Here is a 19,136-nt window from a genome sequence, read left to right as displayed (position 1 = left end):
TTCCAGATGGGAAGCTGGGACTCCCCCTTGGACCTCCAAAGAGCTCCTGTGGGAGCAGCACGTCCACTGTGAGCACTCTCCAGTCCACACTGTCCTGTGCTGAGGTACAGGGAGCTGAGAGCTATGGCACCCAGCTTTGGCTCAAGGCCACCAGGGCTGGCATGATGAGAGACACACAGAAGTCAGATTCACAATTCCTAGATGGGGTCGAAGGTGACAGATCCCAATGACAGGTGAGGAATGGCACCACAGCACAAGCAGGGACAGCCACCCTTGCTGACAGTGTGAACAGCTCAGCAGGAGCAAGCCCTCTGTTTCTCATTAAGAATTCCCTAAAAACTGAACCTAAAGAAACCAAAATAAGAAGAAGAAGAAAAAAAAAAAAAAAAAACAACCTCCCAAAACAACCAAATAAGTATCCCTGTGTTAAAATTTAGATGTGAATTTTTATATTTTATAATTGTTTTCCTTTGTGCGTGATTGTTTGTGTATGTGTATGTGTGTGTGGAAGTGTGTGTCCTTATGGCACTAATAGGTTTGAGAATATATACTCAACGTACATTTTCTTTCACTTAATTTCTGTTTTCTTCATCTAATTGTTCTTTTGCCTTGTTTTTACTTTGGTAGGGCAAAGTTTTATGTGGTTTTAAATTTTTGTGTTTATTATCTGTTTTAGATCCTCTTATTAATCCTCCACATTCTTCCCCCCTCACAGCCAAATGTTCTTGTTCCCCTGTCCCTTTTCTCTAATTTATAACTTTATTTATTTTTATTTCTACTTCTTTTTTTTATTTTTTTTATTTTTTTTTCTTTTCTTTTCTTTTTTTTTTATTGTAAACAAATGGGATACATGTTGTTTCTCTGTTTGTACATGGCGTAAAGGCATACCATTTGTGTAATCATAAATTTACATAGAGCAATGCTGTTTGATTCATTCTGTTATTTTTTCCCTTCCCCCCACCCCTCCCACCCCTCTTTACCCTCTATACAGTAGTTCCTTCCTCCATACTTGCCCCCCTCCCTAACCCTAACTCTAACCCTTCCCTCCCCCCCATTATGTGTCATCCTCCACTTATCAGCGATATCATTCGTCCTTTGGCTTTTTGAGATCGGCCTATCTCACTTAGCATGATATTCTCCAATTTCATCCATTTGCCTGCAAATGTCATAATTTTATCATTCTTTATGGCTGAGTAATATTCCATTGTATATATATACCACAGTTTCTTTATCCACTCATCAATTGAAGGGCATCTAGGTTGGTTCCACAGTCTGGCTAATGTGAATTGAGCAGCTATGAACATTGATGTGGCTGTATCTCTGTAGTATGCAGATTTTAAGTCCTTTGGGTATAGGCCAAGGAGTGGGATAGCTGGGTCAAATGGTGGTTCCATTCCAAGTTTTCTAAGGAATCTCCACACTGCTTTCCAGAGTGGCTGCACTAATTTGCAGCCCCACCAGCAGTGTATGAGTGTACCTTTCTCCCCACATCCTCGCCAACACCTGTTGTTGCTCGTATTCTTGATAATCGCCATTCTAATTGGGGTGAGATGGAATCTTAGGGTGGTTTTGATTTGCATTTCTCTTATTACTAGAGATGTTGAACATTTTTCCATATGTTTGTTGATTGCTTGTAGATCTTCTTCTGTGAAGTGTCTATTCATTTCCTTAGCCCATTTGTTGACTGGACTATTTGAATTCTTGGAGTAGAGTTTTTTGAGTTCTTTATAGATTCTGGAGATTAGTGCTCTATCTGAAGTATGATTGGCAAAGATATTCTCCCACTCTGTAGGCTCTTTCTTCGCATTGCTGATAGTTTCCTTTGCTGAGAGAAAGCTTTTATTTTGAATCTATCCCAGTGGTTGATTCTAGCTTTTATTTCTTGTGCTATGGGAGTCCTGTTAAGGAAGTCTGGTCCTAGACCAACAAGGTGAAGATTTGGACCTACTTTTTCTTCTATAATCTGCAGGGTCTTTGGTCTGATTCCGAGGTCCTTAATCCATTTTGAGTTTAGTTTCGTGCATGGTGAGAGATATGGGTTTAGTTTCATTCTGTTGCATATGGATTTTCAATTCTCCCAGCACCATTTGTTGAAGAGGCTATCTTTTCTCCATTGAATATTTTTGGCACCTTTGTCTAGTATGAGAAAATTGTATTTATTTGGGTTTGTGTCCGTGTCCTCTATTCTGTACCATTGATCTACCTTTCTATTTTGGTACCAATACCATGCCGTTTTTGTTACTATTGCTTTGTAGTAGAGTTGCAATGAGAACTACAGAACACTAAAGAAAGAAATTAAAGAACACCTTAGAAGATGGAAAGATTTTCCATGTTCTTGGATAGGAAGAATTAATATTGTCAAAATGGCCATACTACCTAAAGTGCTATACAAATTTAATGCAATTCCAATTAAAATCTACTTCTTTATTGCATCACCAACCACCCATATCCTAATTCCCCTCAAATATTTCAAACTTGACTCTTTACCTTATTTTCTCTTCACATAAGAACCAGTTTTTTCCCTATATGACACAACTCTTCAGTTTTTGTGATTTCTGTTATATGAATTCACATTGTTGTGGTCATCAATACAGTGGACCCCATAGTTGACACCTGTTTTCTAATGTCTTGACTTAGGTCACAGCTATTTATTGTTGGTGCTGTTGTTAAATATTGTCCCCACCTTATCTTTCCAAGTGACAATTAGTGTTATAGACATCACAGTAGGAATTGGGCGTCTATTCTAAGACTCTACTTTGGTTGCTCCCATTATTCTTATTTATTTTTCCTTCTTTCTCTAATAGGGGCTGGGAAGTGATTGGAATGTTATAAACATTCAAGGTATTGATCCTGCTGCTCAGGTGCACCCACAACTCAGTCAGGTAACCGAAGATGTCACTGCACACTCAGATTAGCCCCATTGGAGCTTCAAAACTACTTCAATATACAAAACAAGGGATTCAAAAACCTCAAAGTAATTAATAGACCCTAACTAGAACAGCTAGAAGGGGAATCTCTTGTCCCAATATCTGACACCTATCTGTGTAGGTAAAATAGAGTGAAGACCCTAGAAGAAGGACATAACTATATACTAGAAAAAAATGCACAAAAACAAAAAAGGATATAATCCCTTCCAATCAAGCACAAATCTCAAACTTCTGAAAACGTGAGGTAACAAGCATACCAATTTCACTCCCAAATTTACAATTACCCAAATTGGAAACCAGATGTGGAAACAGTTAAAATTCTAGAGACAAACTATAAAAACTCATATTTAAAGGATTCAATGAGATAAATAAGATTTAAGAACAGAATTAAAGGAGCAAATTCAGGGGTTGAAAAGATATATCAACAACGAAATGAAGATACTTAGAAGAAACCAACTGGAAAACAAGATGCAATAAATCAAATTATAAATTCTTTTCCAACTATCATCAACAGATTATTTAGCATAAAAAACCCCACAGGAATTTAAAGTGGACTAAATGAACTTAAGTAGTGTCTATGCAATACCCTGGGATTCAGGCTGAGGTGTGCACTGGGGACTGAGCTCTGAGCACCTCTGCAGTGAGTGCTGCACAGAGTAGAGGCCCAGGACCTGAGTTCTGACACAGGGTGGAGAAGGAGGAACCAGGAAGATGGTTGAGAAGGGGCTGTGGGGAGGGGGAGTGGCAGGAGGGAGTGAGGTCTTGAATCTCAAGGAGAAAGTATGTGAGGAGGGGTGTTGCTGAGGTGCTGAGTGCCATTGGGGGTCTAGTAGGATGAGGATGGGTGGGAGCTCTGGACTGGGTCCTGTGCAGGTCTCAGGTGACCTTGAGCAGGAGTTTCAGTGAGACCCTGGGGTAGCTCCTTGAATGGGGAAGCCTGACACAGAACTGAGGGCAAGTTCTGGGCATGGTGACCAAGGACAGCTGTCTCCATGATCTTTATAGTGAGGCACAGAGAGAGGGCATGGTGGAGGGGGTGTCAGGTGAAAGAGCTTTTCTCATTCATGGAGCTCTGAGCAGAGTCTCACTCCCCCATTTGAGGATCCATCTTCCTGCTGGGTTTGGTTCCGGTTCTGGTTCTGATGCTGCTGAGTCTGTCACACTGCTCCTTGGACTTTCAGTATGCCTCACCCTGTATTCTTCAGAGCAGAACATGATTCACTGGGTCAGAGGAGCTGCTGGAGACAGGCATTTGACCCTGTGGGGATATAGGGAGGTGATGCTGCCTGGTTCTGTGATTTTGGCCTCACTTCTCTGATGAGTTCCATGGAGTTGTTCAGGGTTCAGTTGGCTCAGCCTTTGCTGGTGGCTGCTCCTTACCTGGTGGCTGGAATGCTCTGTATCCCCTACCAGTATCTTCAAGTCCATCCAGGTTCCTCTATTCTCAGTATTGAAGGAGATTCCTGGTGCCCTGACCCACCTGCTGATATGAGATGACCCTGTCAGTCTCCTCCCTGAGACTGACTCCTCCCGTTCTCCTGAGGTCCAAACCCCTGTCCTTAGCTAGTCCAGGAATGGTGTGTGTTTTGATCTTCACTCTCACAGTCAGCTCACAATGTTACCTGAAATGTGTATTGTTTAACTAGCATGTAGCTTAGATTTCAATCATTTTTGCATTTATGAGAGATTTTCTTAAAAATAAAATGAAATACTCAGAAAGATGAAGTGAAACTTGGCTTAATTTCATTTATTGTTTCTATTTTCACATCTGTTTTGTGTTCCATTTCTCTGCTTTCTTGATTTTGTTTGCATTAATCACTTTCTTATTATTTTTCCTCTGGTAACTTGTTAATTACACATGCTTTTGTAATCTTGCAGGTTTTGTTACCTCACATTTCCTGAGAGAATATTTCAAATGTGGGTTTCAGGTCTAGATCATGGTGGATCATAGGGAAGAGCCCCGCTGATCTGGGTATTTGCATGGAGCCTCCTTAACAGATGGGACAGGAGCTGAGTGTTTGGCTCAGGGCTGGGATTTTCCATGGATATGAGCTGTGCTCAGGGAAGGGGGAAGAGGCTGGGTCAGAAAGCAGAGGAAACCTCCCCTGTTCTTGTGGGATTCTCCCAGGATGCTGCCTGCGTGTGGACTCTGTGGGCCTGTGGTATGGACCAGGGCCTTCACTGCATCTTCTGCTGACCTTCCCATGCAAGATTGGCCTTGTGGTCAACAGTATCTTCACCTTGACCATAAAGAGTCTCCTGAGTGACCATCTCCCTGATGTCATGCCCAGTCATCTGAGTGTGTAGAATCCCCTTTTGGAAGCTCACCTGTGTCCTGCTGGCCTCATGGGAACATGTAGTTGGCCTGAGGGGCAGCTTGCCATGGTGTTTAGAAACCACAGAGGCAGTGGAGACCAAGGGTCTGCATGAAACTCACTTCCTCATCTCAGGCAAAACCTTGCACCCTCTAGGTGACTTATGAGAGCCTTTTCCAACACAGATCCTTCCCAAGATGGAGGCAGGCAGTCGAGGGGTGACAGGCAGGGTGACTACAGTCTGTATCATCACAGTATTCCAGGTGGATCTTGGAAAATTACTAATGGAAGATTGGTTGCCACTTTAATAAAACATCTTCATTAATTATTGCAGGAAAACTCATTTTTGAGTATGTGATGAGGCTATATCCCAATTTGACAAGGAACAGATTTTGCAAGCACCAGGGAACCTCTAGATGTCCCTACTCAATTGTCTCCTGTGCTAGATTCTTTCCCAGGACAAAGGTCCTGCTCAATGGGCAGTGTTCATGCTCATCCTGTCAGTTCATCAGAATGTGCCTAGCCCCCTCTGCTCCTGTCCTCCATGTGCCAGGCCAGGCTGCTGCAGCTGACAGGGCCATGAATGGGTTTGGTCTGACATGTGGCCGAGGCAGTTGTGGTCCACAGCCCTCAGTTGCACCCTGTTCCCTGAGTCCCCAGCATCTTCCTCTCTAACACTCAGAGCATCTGCTGTGCAGCTGCCAGACCAGCAACACATGTGGCAGCTGGGCTACCCAGGCAGGAGGTTTTTGTTCCGGGCTGTACCACTGTGGGAGGATATTGTGTACCTTGTGCACAGTAATAGACTCCAGCATCCTCAGCCTCCACCCTGCTGATTTTCAGTGTGAAGTCTGTCCCTGACCCACTGCCACTGAACCTGTCTGGGACCCCAGTGAACCTGTTAGAAACCCTATATATTAGGCCCCGTGGAGACTGGCCTGGCTTGTGTACAACCCAGTGCAAATAGGTGTATCCATTACTGTGTAGGAGGCTCTGATTTGACCTGCAGGAAATGGAGGCTGACTGTCCAGGGGTGACAGGCATGGAGAGGGGAGACTGGGTCATCAAAATCTCCGCAATGGATCCTGAAATAGTGACAAAAAATGCAGGGTTATGTACAAATATTATGACACATTTTGTTTTTTCTTTACTTTCTTTCCACAAAATTAATTTTGATTTTGATTTATACAACAAATTTTTAATTTTTAAACAGGACCCATGTATTTTAGTTAGAGTCACATCTCTAGAATTCATTTAGTGCATCCTCCTTTTCTATTGATAATTTTGATCAAAGCCTCCATGAGGGGCTTCTCACTTGCTCCTTCTGAAATCTTCTTTCTCACATTAATCAAACCACCTACTTCATCCTGAAGGACAGACTGGCTCACCTCTCATGTGGACAGAGCACACATGGGCAGAATGGGGCCCAGGGCTTATCTCCCTCCCCCTTCTCCTTCCTCATCCCCTCTGTCCTCACCGGGGATCCAGAGCATCAGCAGTCCCAGGAGCTGAGCAGGGAGCCTCATTTTGAGAAGGTGAACTGACGAGTCCTGGTGAATGAAGGCCGAGTTAGAGCTGAGCTTTTATGTCAGCCTTGCAGGCAGGTCCTCCCCAGGGAGCAGCATGCAAATGTCCTGGTGGGAGCTGGGTGGAGAGAGTGAGGGAGCATGGGGCCTGCCTTGTGAGCTCAGGGACATCGCATATCTACTACATTTTGGGGAAATACAGTAGAGGAACAGTTCAGGCTGCCTATGGTGAGGGTAGGAGACACCCTAAAGAAATCCTGGCTGTGAGGGGCTCTGTGCCCAGGGCCTGTCCTTCTAAGCCAGTGCAGTCCTTAGGATATGGACGTAGTCTGCAGGTCAGCTCCCAGTAGGGGTGTGACATCCCTGCTGGCTTCCTCCCAGTCAATGAGTGAAGGAGACAAGTCCACCTCACAGGTATTTATTTTGAAATTCTTCTACCCAGAGCATGGAGATCTGGTAGATCAAGAATTTCTGGTGTTTGCAGTCCCCTGGAGAAATAAGAAGATCAGGGACAGTGTTAGATGTCAAAATTTCCTTACTTGATGAAGGAAATAAGAGCAAAAGTGAGTGTCAAAAGAAGCTTGTGGGAACAAAACCTGTGTTTTAGCTGGAGACCCACTAGCCCTGCCCAAGGCCACAGGAGAAGGGACGTGTCCACCTGAGACAGTGAGTGTGAGATTTCAGGAGCTGGGTCTATAAACTGGTGGGCATCCTGTTCTGGTCATCTCCATGTGTCTGGCACTCAGAGCCTTCCAAACTCTCCCCAAGAGAGGAACCCCTGGAGGCCACTGGAGAGAGTGGACAGGGGAGGAGGATTCTGCCAGTTCTTTCTCACTGAAGACAGAGCATTCTTTTCCCTCTTCTCTTGCTGGTCAAGGACCATGGACAGCAGCTGTCACAAGTCCAGCATTTAGAAGGAGATTCCCTGTAAGAGAAGAGGACTGATTCACTGTGACCATGTGTCACTTGAGTCCACCTTTGCTGACTTTCTCCTGTGTCTTGCTCTGTGAGGTGTCCTTGGGGAGAGGGTTCTGGGTGCATGAATGAGGTTATTATTATTAGAATTCTTCCTCCCAAGCTGGAGAAGAGTGAGCCTCTGTTTTATATATTTATGTTTTTGACCAACAAGACCCAACTGATTTTCCCCACAGCCCTGCCAGGGTCCAGCCCTAGCAGGGGTCGTAGTGGTCACAGTCGATGGAGTAGGCATTTGTGAGGTGGAGAACAAAGCAACACAAACTCAAGGAATGGATGCTAAGTTCTAAATTTTATTTTTCTCAGCCAGCTTTCTATACATTAAAAGGTTGACAGTTACACATGTTTTTCCAGAACAGAAAAAGATCACAAGGAAAACTAACAAATATATCTTGTATAATCATTACTAGACCAGGGAATGAAGTATTCTAATTATTTTTAGTAATTGCTTACTTATGATAACCTATAACTAAACAATAAGATATTAATATTGCCTAACTAATCATAAAGGTTAAAGCAAGTTCAGCAGGGTTGAGTGAATGTCAGTTGTGTGGCTACTGCCGTGGTTAATAAGTGCTAGACAGTTTAAGCTAACAGTAATATGACATCATCTTCTACTGTGTGAATTTAACATTGAGGAACATTTTCTCCGGGGGATAGGTGGCCAATATTATTTACAGCATTTAGTAAATCCTAATCTTTAAGAAATGGAATATCTTGCACTCTTGTATGTATACTTTCAAACCAGATTATAACATGTCCTGATTTTACATCTAAATATCCCGTGGGAGATAAAGGAGGGTCTAAAGAGTCATTTCTCTGTAAGGATGTCAAGGCTTTCCATTAATTAAATAAGCATTGTCACAAGGTGTTTTAACTGTATGAACTCTATTTTCTTTATTTCTTCTGTACCTGTTAATCATTCCTGATGGGGTTGGAGTTATTTGCCTACATACGTCATGTCATCTGAAAGTAGTCAACAGGGGATTGGCAGCTACAATCTATTTTTGTATTTTCTCATAACATTCTTGGTTACTCAAAGTTTCATTACAAATGACTAAATCTGAAATCACTGTTCCATTAGAAGTCTGTTCTTATGTTTTAACCCTGGTTCTGTTAAGACCCCTGTTTTCAGGGAAAACACATAAAATATTTATAGTAAACATACACATATTAAGCAATCAAGGAAGGAAAGTCCACCACCCAATTTCCAAGAAGATGAGTCTTTGCAAACACCTTTATTACTCAGTGGAATCCTTGTCAAGCACTGAGGGAAATTGTAGGTGGCGTAACACAGCCCAGGTCCTCTGACACACCCTCTCCACAGTGTGGAACTTGGAGTCTGGGTCACGAGCAGCTAAGCCCCTGTCATGTTTAACTTGCTTTAAATACACCTCTGTGGCTGTCCTCCTGTCCTGAGTGTGCAGACTCCCTCTGGACACCCAGAGGGACAGGTGTGATTGCAGGTTCTCCAGATCAGTTTCTTTATGTGTTTTTTCTGAATGTGAAGGAGTGAAGGAAATGGCAGAGGATGAGTTGGAGCCCATTGGGCAGGAACACGGAAAGCTCAGAAAGGTCCAGGGTGTGGGACTCCTTGCTGGAACGTGGGTTGGGCAGACTCCCTCAGCTTTCCTCCTGGCCTTCAGAACTTCCTCAACCTATACCTGGAGGACCTTTTGATGTGGCCCTGAGTTTCCTCAGGTGCAGTTTAAATCTGATAATGATCATTATTTCATATTTTAAACCAAATCACTTATAATGCTATTTTCTAGGTAGCTAGATTTCCTCTTGCCAACATTTTAATTCAGTCCCTATTTAATTTTTAAATGCTTCTATCTGTGCTTTACATTTGTGCATGACAATTGGGTTCAGTGAGACATTGTCTTATAGGCCTGGAATTCAATTACTCTGTTTCAGTCACCAGTCCCTACTCTTCCCTCCTTCTTCCCTCCCCTCTTCTCCTTCTCTCCTCTCATTGTCTTCCTTCTGTTTATTTATCTTCTTCTTTTCATTGATGTGTCACAGACACTTATGGAGCTGGATTTCACTGTGGTTATTCACCATCTGTGTCCACGCACCAGATGTGATGTGGTCACATCCATTCCACACTTCCTACCTCCCTTGTTCTCTAACATCCCTCCATTTCTGTCTCCTTCTCCACTGTTCTTCCCTCTGTCCTTATGACATCGAATTCACTGCTTTTTGCTCTGGCTTTTGCATAGGGGAGATCACACTGGATCCTTGACTTTCTGACTCTGGATTATTTCAGTTAGCATGATGCTCTCCAGTTCCATCCATTCACCAGCAAATGCCATCATTTCATTCTTTTTTTTTTTTTTTTTTTTTTCATGAGATCAGTTTGGATTGAGTGGTGTGGACATGTCAGGAGAATCCCTGTGGCAGAAGAAAGCAGAACCTGAGTACACAGCACAGTCCCTCCCTGGGGGAGCTGAACCCCTGCATCTTCCATGAGGGGGGAGCTGATCCCAGGTCAGTCTCCTTATCAGAAAGACAGGGGTCTAGTGTTTAGAATCAACTGTGCTCTTGGGATTCTAGATCAGGCTGCAGAACAGGCTGAGGCCAGGGGGGCATTTGTCTTGGAGGGCAATTTTAGGAGGACCCCAATATGTATTTGTATGAATTATATGTTAATGCAATATTGAAAAATTTAAAATGAGGGCAAAAAGATTTCAATATTAAAAATGTGAGAATTTTGAGAAACACAGGATCTATATTGTGCATAAACACATATCAATAAAGAAGGGTTTGGACTGTCATATTTTGCTTTGGAAGAAACTTCCGCCTTTGTATTTATTTTTTTCTTTGTCACCAGCCAGACATGAAGGTGAGGAAAGAGTGGTCAGCTGGTAGTTAAAGACCATCTCAGCAGCAGACAGCAAGCTGCTGCAGTGCACAGAGCCACCAGTGTGTGGCGCTGTCTGCCCGGGGCTGTCAGGAGTGTGTCTCCCATGAGGGCAGAGCACTAGGAACCCCATAGGATGGACCAATCACGTCACATGTTCTGTGTGAGCCCGTTTTCAACATGAAGATGAAGACAAAGGACTGGTGAGGGGTGGGGCTCTGCATAGCTCAACACCTTGAGATGCTGAAGTAGCTCTGCAGCTTGGCTCAGCATCACAAGAGGGCCCCAGGAGAAGGAAGGCAACCTTCCTGGAAAAAGGAGGGACATTTTGGAGAACATGCAGTATTGGGGACTTCCCAGAAGGTGGCAGCAGTGAGCACTGGCTTTTGACAGTTCCCTTCAGATCCTGCAGCTGTTTGGGAGCTCTGTGACCTGCATGAAAAGGTGTCTGGACCATGCTCCTGAGCTGGAGAGCGCAGGGGACACCAGGCATTGCTCCTGGTGGAGTCTGGATGCTGCTGCAGACTCTGGTCTTTCTCCTCACGCTGCCACTAGTGGGAGGTTTCTTCACTGCTCTTCTCAATTTAGGGTGGCCCAATCTCTGTAGCACACTAGGTGCTGTGAGCCTGGGCACTGTGAAACCACTTGACCAATGGGTATCACTCTGAGTGACCTCTTACATGGAAGTCTCATGATGGAAGTGTCATGTTTAAGTTCACACACAGGATACGAGACACAGGTCTTGTTATTTGCTGTGAGAAAAAGACAAAGTTCAATATCTAAGCTTCACACTGTCTCAGTAGACCTCAGTATGGTGAGGAAGGCTTTTACTCACTTCACACTGATCTTAGAGGAGAAAAGAAGCCTAATCTTAAAGCATCTGTTTAAATAAGTTCAGAGAATTTTTAAAACTTTATGCTGAAATATTTTATCCTGCTGTTTTTCTGTCTACTTGAGTGGAGAAGGAGGATGGGTCAGGAGATTCACAGCTGACTCCTGGTTTTGGCCTCAGCTCTCCTGAACTCTGTGAGTGATCTGGTTAGACATTTCTGCTCTGGCCTCTTCTCTGGTTCCCAGGCATGACAGCTGGTTTCTGAGCTTGTCCCTGGGTTTGAGTGTCTGTGTTATCGAGATGGACAGGTGAGTGGGCTGTCCTCTTGGAGCATCAATGAGGAGAGCAGAGGGCACAGGATCCTGTGGACATCAAGGGGTCTCACCTTCAGGTTCCACTCACTTAATTCTGAGCCAAGGTGTCCCAATTTTGCCCACTAGAGTGCAAAATGAACCTGCAAAAATCCTCACCCAGGCCTCAGGCTTTGAAGGGCGGATCTGTTTCAAGCATGAATGTAGTTATGTATTTTTACTTGGTCAGACAGCAGCATTACAGGAAGTGAAGAGGACATTGTGGTGTCTTCCTGCATCCACTCAGGTTTTCTTTTGTGCCTTCATAGCACTCAGGGTGTGAGAGGGTCACCTCTGCCCACAAGTCAGAGATCCAACAGAGACTCTTGCTCAGGTTGTGTCCACCAGGGCCAGGCAGGGGCTGCTCCACACAGGCAGGCAGGAGCCCAGGCTGGGGAGGCTCTGTGCCCTTGTGTGTGCACCATGTGGAGCCCATGGCCTTGAGATGCTGCTGGAATGTTGGCAATGTACCGGAATATAGGCAATGTACTGAGGACTGCTTTTATCTGTTACAGAAAACTGAGTTCTTCAAAAACCACTCTTTATCAGGGCAAACTCTCAAAGAGAAAACAAAACAACAACTCTTTATTTTTCCAGAAGTAACTCAGAAGCATGAGCACTCTTACACTTCATGGACATTTTAGGAACTGTTAAATCCTAAATCCATGCACCATCTTTGTATGATGCTAATATTAGGTAAGGTACCTTAGTGTGTGTGTTCACCCACGGAACCTGCATTGCTTCACACAGCAAGTAGGCAATACAGCTTTGCCATCACTTTTTAAAATTTTTTTTACTTCTTACTGTTTCTCTGCATGCATTCTGCATTTTTGTGTAAAATTTTGCCCAAACTAGTAGCTAAGCTTTTAGAGTTCATTTCCCCTGCTCTTTTTATGTTGGGGAATCAGGCTGTGTCTTCCCCAGGTGGTCCTGGTCAGGTTTGTCTTGAGGGTATGGGGGGATGGTGGTCAGTGGTGGAGAAGGTGCCTTGTGGGCACAAGCTCTGGTTTCCCTCCCAGAGATTTAGGGATGAAATTTGCATGTTATGAAACAGTGTCATCCTTTAATTACACTTTTTCTGCTTCTTTTGCTAACACAGTTTCAAGCTCTCCAGGTATCTGTTCATCTCCATCTGCACAAGGTACTAACCCAATGTTTGAGCAGTCAGCACTGATTCACGTGCTCCCACTGAAGGGTGCCTTCCCATGTCCACCTTTTAAACCCCTCCATGTCTCCATTAGGGTGGCCTCTCTGTGAGCAGGTCCTCCACAGAGCAGGGACATCCAGCTGCCTGCTTTCATCCAGTTTCCCTCTGATATAATGTCTTCATTCACCTGGGATTCCAAACATTTTAAAAAGGACTTACCCCAAAAATTCCTTTTCAAATTTAAAAAAATTGTGAGTACTTTTCATTCCACATAAACATTCTTGTGTAAAATTAAACCTGAATAAAAACAGAACCTTGGACTTTCATTGCATTCACCAGGTGCCCTATTATCTACAAATCACGTTCAGCACCAGGGACGACCTTCCCACTTCTAGGAGCCTGAGTCACTTTTCCAACTCTGATCCTTCCCAAGAAGGAGGCAGGCAGGCCAGAGGTGACAGAAAACAGGTTGGAACCTGCATTATCACTGTCTCTGAGCTGAATCCTGCAATAGTAAGAGAAATGCAAGTTTGAGTACCAACCTAAAAGCCATTTTCATAATTTTCCTTTTATTAATATTGCAAAGGGTTGTGGTGTTTGCAATTAGGTTTGAATCCCAATTTCACAAAGAGCAGCTTTTCCAAGCATGAAGGCATCATAAGAATTCCCTACAATATCTTACCCCTGGGTCAGTCTTGCTATCTTCCCGTGTGTCCATCTGAAGGTGCCTGGACCTATCTGCTCCTGTCCTCCATGTGCCAGGCCAGGCTGCTGCAGCTGACAGGGCCATGAATGGGTTTGACTTGAGCTGTGGTTGAGGCAGTCGTGGTCCACAGCCCTCAGTTGCACCCTGTTCCCTGAGTCCCCAGAATCTTCCTCTCACATACTCAGAGCGTCTGCTGAGCTGTTGCTAGACCAGCAGCACATGTGGCAGCTGGGCCACCCCGGCAGGAGGTTTTTGTTTGGGGCTGTACCACAGTGGGAGGAAGTTGTGTACTTGTGCACAGTAATAGACCCCAGCATCCTCAGCCTCCACCCTGCTGATTTTCAGTGTGAAGTCTGTCCCTGACCCACTGCCACTGAACCTGTCTAGGACCCCACTGAATCTGTTGGAAACATGATATATTAGGCCCCATGGAGACTGGCCTGGCTTGTGTACAACCCAGTGCAAATAGGTGTTTCCATTACTGTGTAAGAGGCTCTGACTGAACCTGCAGGAGATGGGGGCTGGCTGTCCAGGGGTGACAGGCAGGGAGAGAGGAGTCTGCATCTTCACAATATCCCCACTGGATCCTGAAAATCTAGATAAACAAGGAATGTACAAGTATTTTAATGACTTGTAATTCTTTGTATATTTCCATAGATATGTTGTTTGTGATTTTTATTTTTGTGGCCAAAATAGTCAATTGATAGACAGAAATCCAAATTTTTAAGCCACAAGTGACTCCCAGGGAAGTCCTGCTGCTCCCAGGTACTCAGAGCCTGCTGCCCTCCTGTCAGTCCTGGGAGGGTATTGTGCAGTGTCCTGGTTCTCACTGAGTCTAGCTGAGAGCCCGACGCCTGCCCTGAAGGGGGTCCTGCAGGCCTCCCCAGGAGTGGGTGGTGGGCTACCTCCTGGGTGTGGCTGCAGAGCCAGGTCCTGGAGCTCTGGTGTGGACAGTGCTGCTCAGAGCCTCAGGGCCAAGGTGTCCAGTGCCCAGGCCTGTCCTGGTCATGGGTGATAGAAACTGGCCCCATGGTTGTCACTTCTATTTGTCCCCCTTTCTTCTTTACCCTTTCCTCCATCTTCCTCCTTCCCTCCCTTCATCTTGCTGTTTTGTGTGTTGATTTGCTGTTTTTCTGGCAACTTTATCATTTCACCAGGTGGTTGATGAGAGGTAGGTGCCTCTCAGTTCTGTGAACTCAATGCAGAATCACACGTTTGATTCAAACTACTGTTTCTTCACCCATCTAGTCACGCTTCTCTTTCATCTTCTGTGTTGAGTTCCGTGTTTTTCTTCTCCCCTCTCAACAATTTCTGGTCATTTGTCTCTTGATTGTCATCAGATCTTTCTCCAGCACAGTCCAGGCCTTTCCTTCCCGTGTGCTGACTGCTTTGCACAGGTTGCTGCAGGCCCCACCCAGGTGCCCACATTGTATAAATGCAGACATTGCATGAGACTGAGCTCATCAGGAGGGCGGGGGCAGGAGCTTGGTGTCCCAGACCAGGGTGTCCATATTCCTGTGGCTCTGGGCCTCTGGTGAGGAATTTAAAAGTGACACCATGTCATCTGAAATATGTCCTGGTATAAAAATTATTTCAAGTATTGATAATGGTTTTTAAAATTTGGTTATGAGTTCATGTAATAGAATGTCTATTTATGAATCTAATTGAATCATGAATTATTATTAGAAAGCACATTCTAAGTAGCCTATTATATGGTGTGTGCTTGTTTGATTATTATGCATCCTAATTCCAGGTGCATGTGGGGACATCATGATGACTCAGACTCCAGGCCCCCTGGCTGTGTCTGCAGGAGAGAGGGTCACCATCAGCGGCAAGTCTAGCCGGAGTCTCTTATGGGATTCTGATAATATGCACTACTTAGCCTGGTACCAGCAGCAGCCAGGACAGTCTCCTAAGCTGATCATCTCCTGGGCATCCCACAGGCAGATGGGGTCCCACTGAGGGTCCGTGACATTGGGTCAGGGACACATTTCACTCTCACCATCAGCACCTCCAGGGTAAGGCCATGGCAGATTATGACTGTCAGTACAGGATCAGAGCTCCATCCACAGAGCCTCAGCCTCCAGCACAACCTCCTCTCGGGTTCGCCTGTCAGTGGGTGGAGCAGAGGCTGCCTCTCCCCACACAGCCCTGCACCTGCCCACTCCTCTCTCTGCCCAGGCCCTGTGTCCTGACTACAGGATACAGGATAGCACGAGGATATTTGCCAGATTTGGAAGAGAGTGTGGGTTCCTGTTTTCTTCCATTACCAGTGGAATGCATCTCTCTGATGTAAGACCTTTCATCCAGAGAAAAGAGCTGTTCAGAATTAACTTTGCTTATTCCTGATTCAGGGAATTGATTAAATACAGCTATATTAATTACTGCTATATTAAATACAGATATATCACTTTAGTGTGTGAATGTGCTGAGAGAGAGAGAGAGAGAGAGAGAGAGAGAGAGAGAGAGAGAGAGAGAGAGAGAAAGAGAGAGAAAGAGAGAGAGCCAACTCCATGGTGTCTGTAAGAAACCCCACTTTATAATATGAGTCTGTTAAAGAGTAAATGGATGGATAAAGATACACTAATGGTAATCAGTGGAGAGTGGAGGCAGCTCTACTAATTTTTGGCAGGGCACCCTTTGGAGCAAGGACATCCAGGGATCTAGAGGAGCACTATGTCATGATAACATGTCCATTTCTCCAGGAAGCTGCATCAACACCCACCACCCATGTGCCTGGCAGCTGAGCACCAACACAGAGGAGAGATAGCTCATGGAGCTCAAGAGGGAGTACAGGAAGCCCCATGTCCCTGGAGCACAGCTATCCTCCACCTAACAGATCCTGGAGCAGAAACCCCTGAGGACACAGTTGAGGCAGAGCACTGTCAATCATCTGGGTGAGTGGGACCTATCCATTGCCTGGGGTTCTTGCCTGCTTTCTTCCTGAACTTTGGGACTCAGCATATATGATGATTCTTGTAAATTAATTTTTTGTTTTGTTGTGATTCCATATTTTCCAAAGCTGATTTGGCCAGTAAAAGGATTTTTCTTTATGGTTTGGCTCCATTAGTAGAAGAACAAATTTGGGAACAGTTCAATGATGCCTCCTATTATGAGTCATCTCCCAAGCCTCAATTAGAAAATCTTCAATTTCAAGAAGGCTTTCATTTTTCTTACCCTACGTCTAGAATCACATTGTTTTTCAAAATTATTCTGCTGGAATTGAAGTGTGTTCCTACATTTATACACCCCTGCACCCATGTGATATAACACATGTTCCTTCATTTACACACATGAGCACCTATGTGATATAACACATGTTCCTACATTTATACACATGAACACCTACGTGATATAACTCATGGGTTCCTAAGGTTATACACACAAGCACCTACATGATATAACACATGTGTTCCTACATTTATACACATGAGTACCTACATGATATAACACCTGTGTTCCTGCATTTATACACATGAGCACCCACATGATATAACTTGTGTTCCTACATTTATACACATGAGCATCTACATGATATAACACATGTGTTCCTAGGTTTATACACACAAGCACCTACATGATATAACACAAGTGTTCCTACATTTATGCACATGAGTACCTACATGATATAACACCTGTTCCTACATTTATACACATGTGCACCTACATGATATAACACATGGGTCCCTACAGTTATACACATTAGCACCCACATGTTGTAACACATATGTTTCTACATTTACACACATGAGCATCTCCATGATATAACTGTGTTCCTACATTTATACACATGTGCACTCTCAGACGTATGTGCACAGTCACATGTACACAGTATAACTGAATAGCAACTTTCATAAATGATATAATTGCACAAACACAAAACACACACACTTCCTTCTTTGAAGTCCAATATATATATATATATATATATATATATATATATATATTTAATTTTGACCCTTTGAAGAAATATATGTAGCAGCCAAAATGTCCTACTGGTTTACTCTGCAGTTTTTTTATTACTTGACCAAAAGACCTGACAATAGCAATTTTAAGGAGAACAGTTTACTTGGGGGCTCAGGATTCCAGAGGTCTCAGTCCACAGATAGCTTGCCCCATTCCTCAGAGCTGAGGGGAATCTGGTTGATGTGGCAGGAATGAGGTGGACAGAAGGGCTCTCATGGTGATCAGGAAGCAGAGAGGGAGTCCACTCACCAGGTATGAAATATACACCTCAAAGGCAGGACCCCAGTGCCCACCTCCTCCAGCCCACCCTACCTGCCTTCAGTCAGCACCCAGGTAACCCATCAGGGGATTAAGGCAGCAGTTGCTTCAGCTGTCATACCCCAATCATCTCTCCCCAGACATCCCTGCATTGCCTCACACACGAGCTTTTGGAGACACCTCATACCTACACCCTGGCACTCTTCCAGCATTTCCTGACTCTGTGTTAGCCTGTCAGCCTCTGCAATTTGTGGAGCTGTTTGTTCCATGAGTTCCTTTCCTTCATGGGTCTGAAAGGAGTTGCTGACTATGCAGTTTTCTCAGACTGTCATTGCTCTTAAGGTGTAGCCGCAACTCCCAGGCTCCTTACACATGGAACACACAGCCGAGCTCTTCACAACATCGCCCCTTGGAGTGGAAGTTAACAGCTCATCCTAATGTTTGTGTCCTGCAAGAAGTCATCCAGGACTGGTATGTGGACCAGGTGAAGTTTGAGTCATTAGCCAGGAATGCCTGACCTCAGGAACTCACAGTCGGATATCCACTGTTCCCAACCCCTGAGTCATGGGGTATCCTGCCTTAGTTCACCACTGGAGATGGGAGTGATCCGCTAGAGACAAATGGACTGCTTGCCCCCACCCCTATCTTGTTTCTCTCAAAGACACCCTACAGGTCCCTCTTGATCTGTACCACTATAAATAAAGTAAGCTCAGCTGCTTCTTTGTTGGGCCAGATCCTTCAGGACTGCCCAACTCTCACAACCCTGCCCTGAAAATATTCTTGCCTTTGTCTTTATTTCTGAAACATAAACCTGATAGATTTTATTTCACAGTCAGCCCATCCCTCCCACAGAAATGCTTTCTCTTGCCTACGTGGGATTTGAGCAAGATGGATCACAGCTGGAAATGGAGTGTGTGCATGTTGTTGTTCTGTGTAGGTGTGCACGCATTGGTGTGTGTGTGAGTGGCTGTGTGTGCTGTGTCATTATGTTTGCAATGGAGTAGGTGTGTTTGGCTGTGTGCTGTGTGGTACTCATGCATTGGAGCATGCATGTATGACTGTGTGTGCTGTGTGGGTATGTTTGCATTGGAGTGTGTGCATGTGCCTGTGTGTGGGTATGCATGCAGTTGCATGTGTGCATGTAAAACTGTGTATGCTGTGTGGTATGCACTGGAGTGTTCACGTGAAGTTGTGTGTGCTCTGTGGGTGTGAATATATTGGTGTGCATGTGTGTGGCTGTGTGTATTGTTTGGGTGTGTTTGTATTGGTTT

The 19,136-nt window shown here is 44.6% G+C and overlaps 1 long non-coding RNA gene across 1 annotated transcript; it reads left to right on the top strand.

The window, feature by feature from the left end:
- Positions 1-12,309: 12,309 nt before the first annotated feature.
- Positions 12,310-18,632, top strand: LOC306643767. Its single transcript, XR_013759050.1, has 3 exons — positions 12,310-12,484; positions 16,347-16,542; positions 18,324-18,632. It is a non-coding gene; the product is annotated as an uncharacterized lncRNA (long non-coding RNA).
- The last annotated feature ends 504 nt before the right edge of the window (positions 18,633-19,136 follow it).

This window comes from Sciurus vulgaris (assembly GCF_902686455.1).
Source record: "Sciurus vulgaris genome assembly, chromosome: 14".
Classification (NCBI taxonomy): domain Eukaryota; kingdom Metazoa; phylum Chordata; class Mammalia; order Rodentia; family Sciuridae; genus Sciurus; species Sciurus vulgaris.
This window is presented reverse-complemented; position numbering and strand designations above follow the sequence as displayed.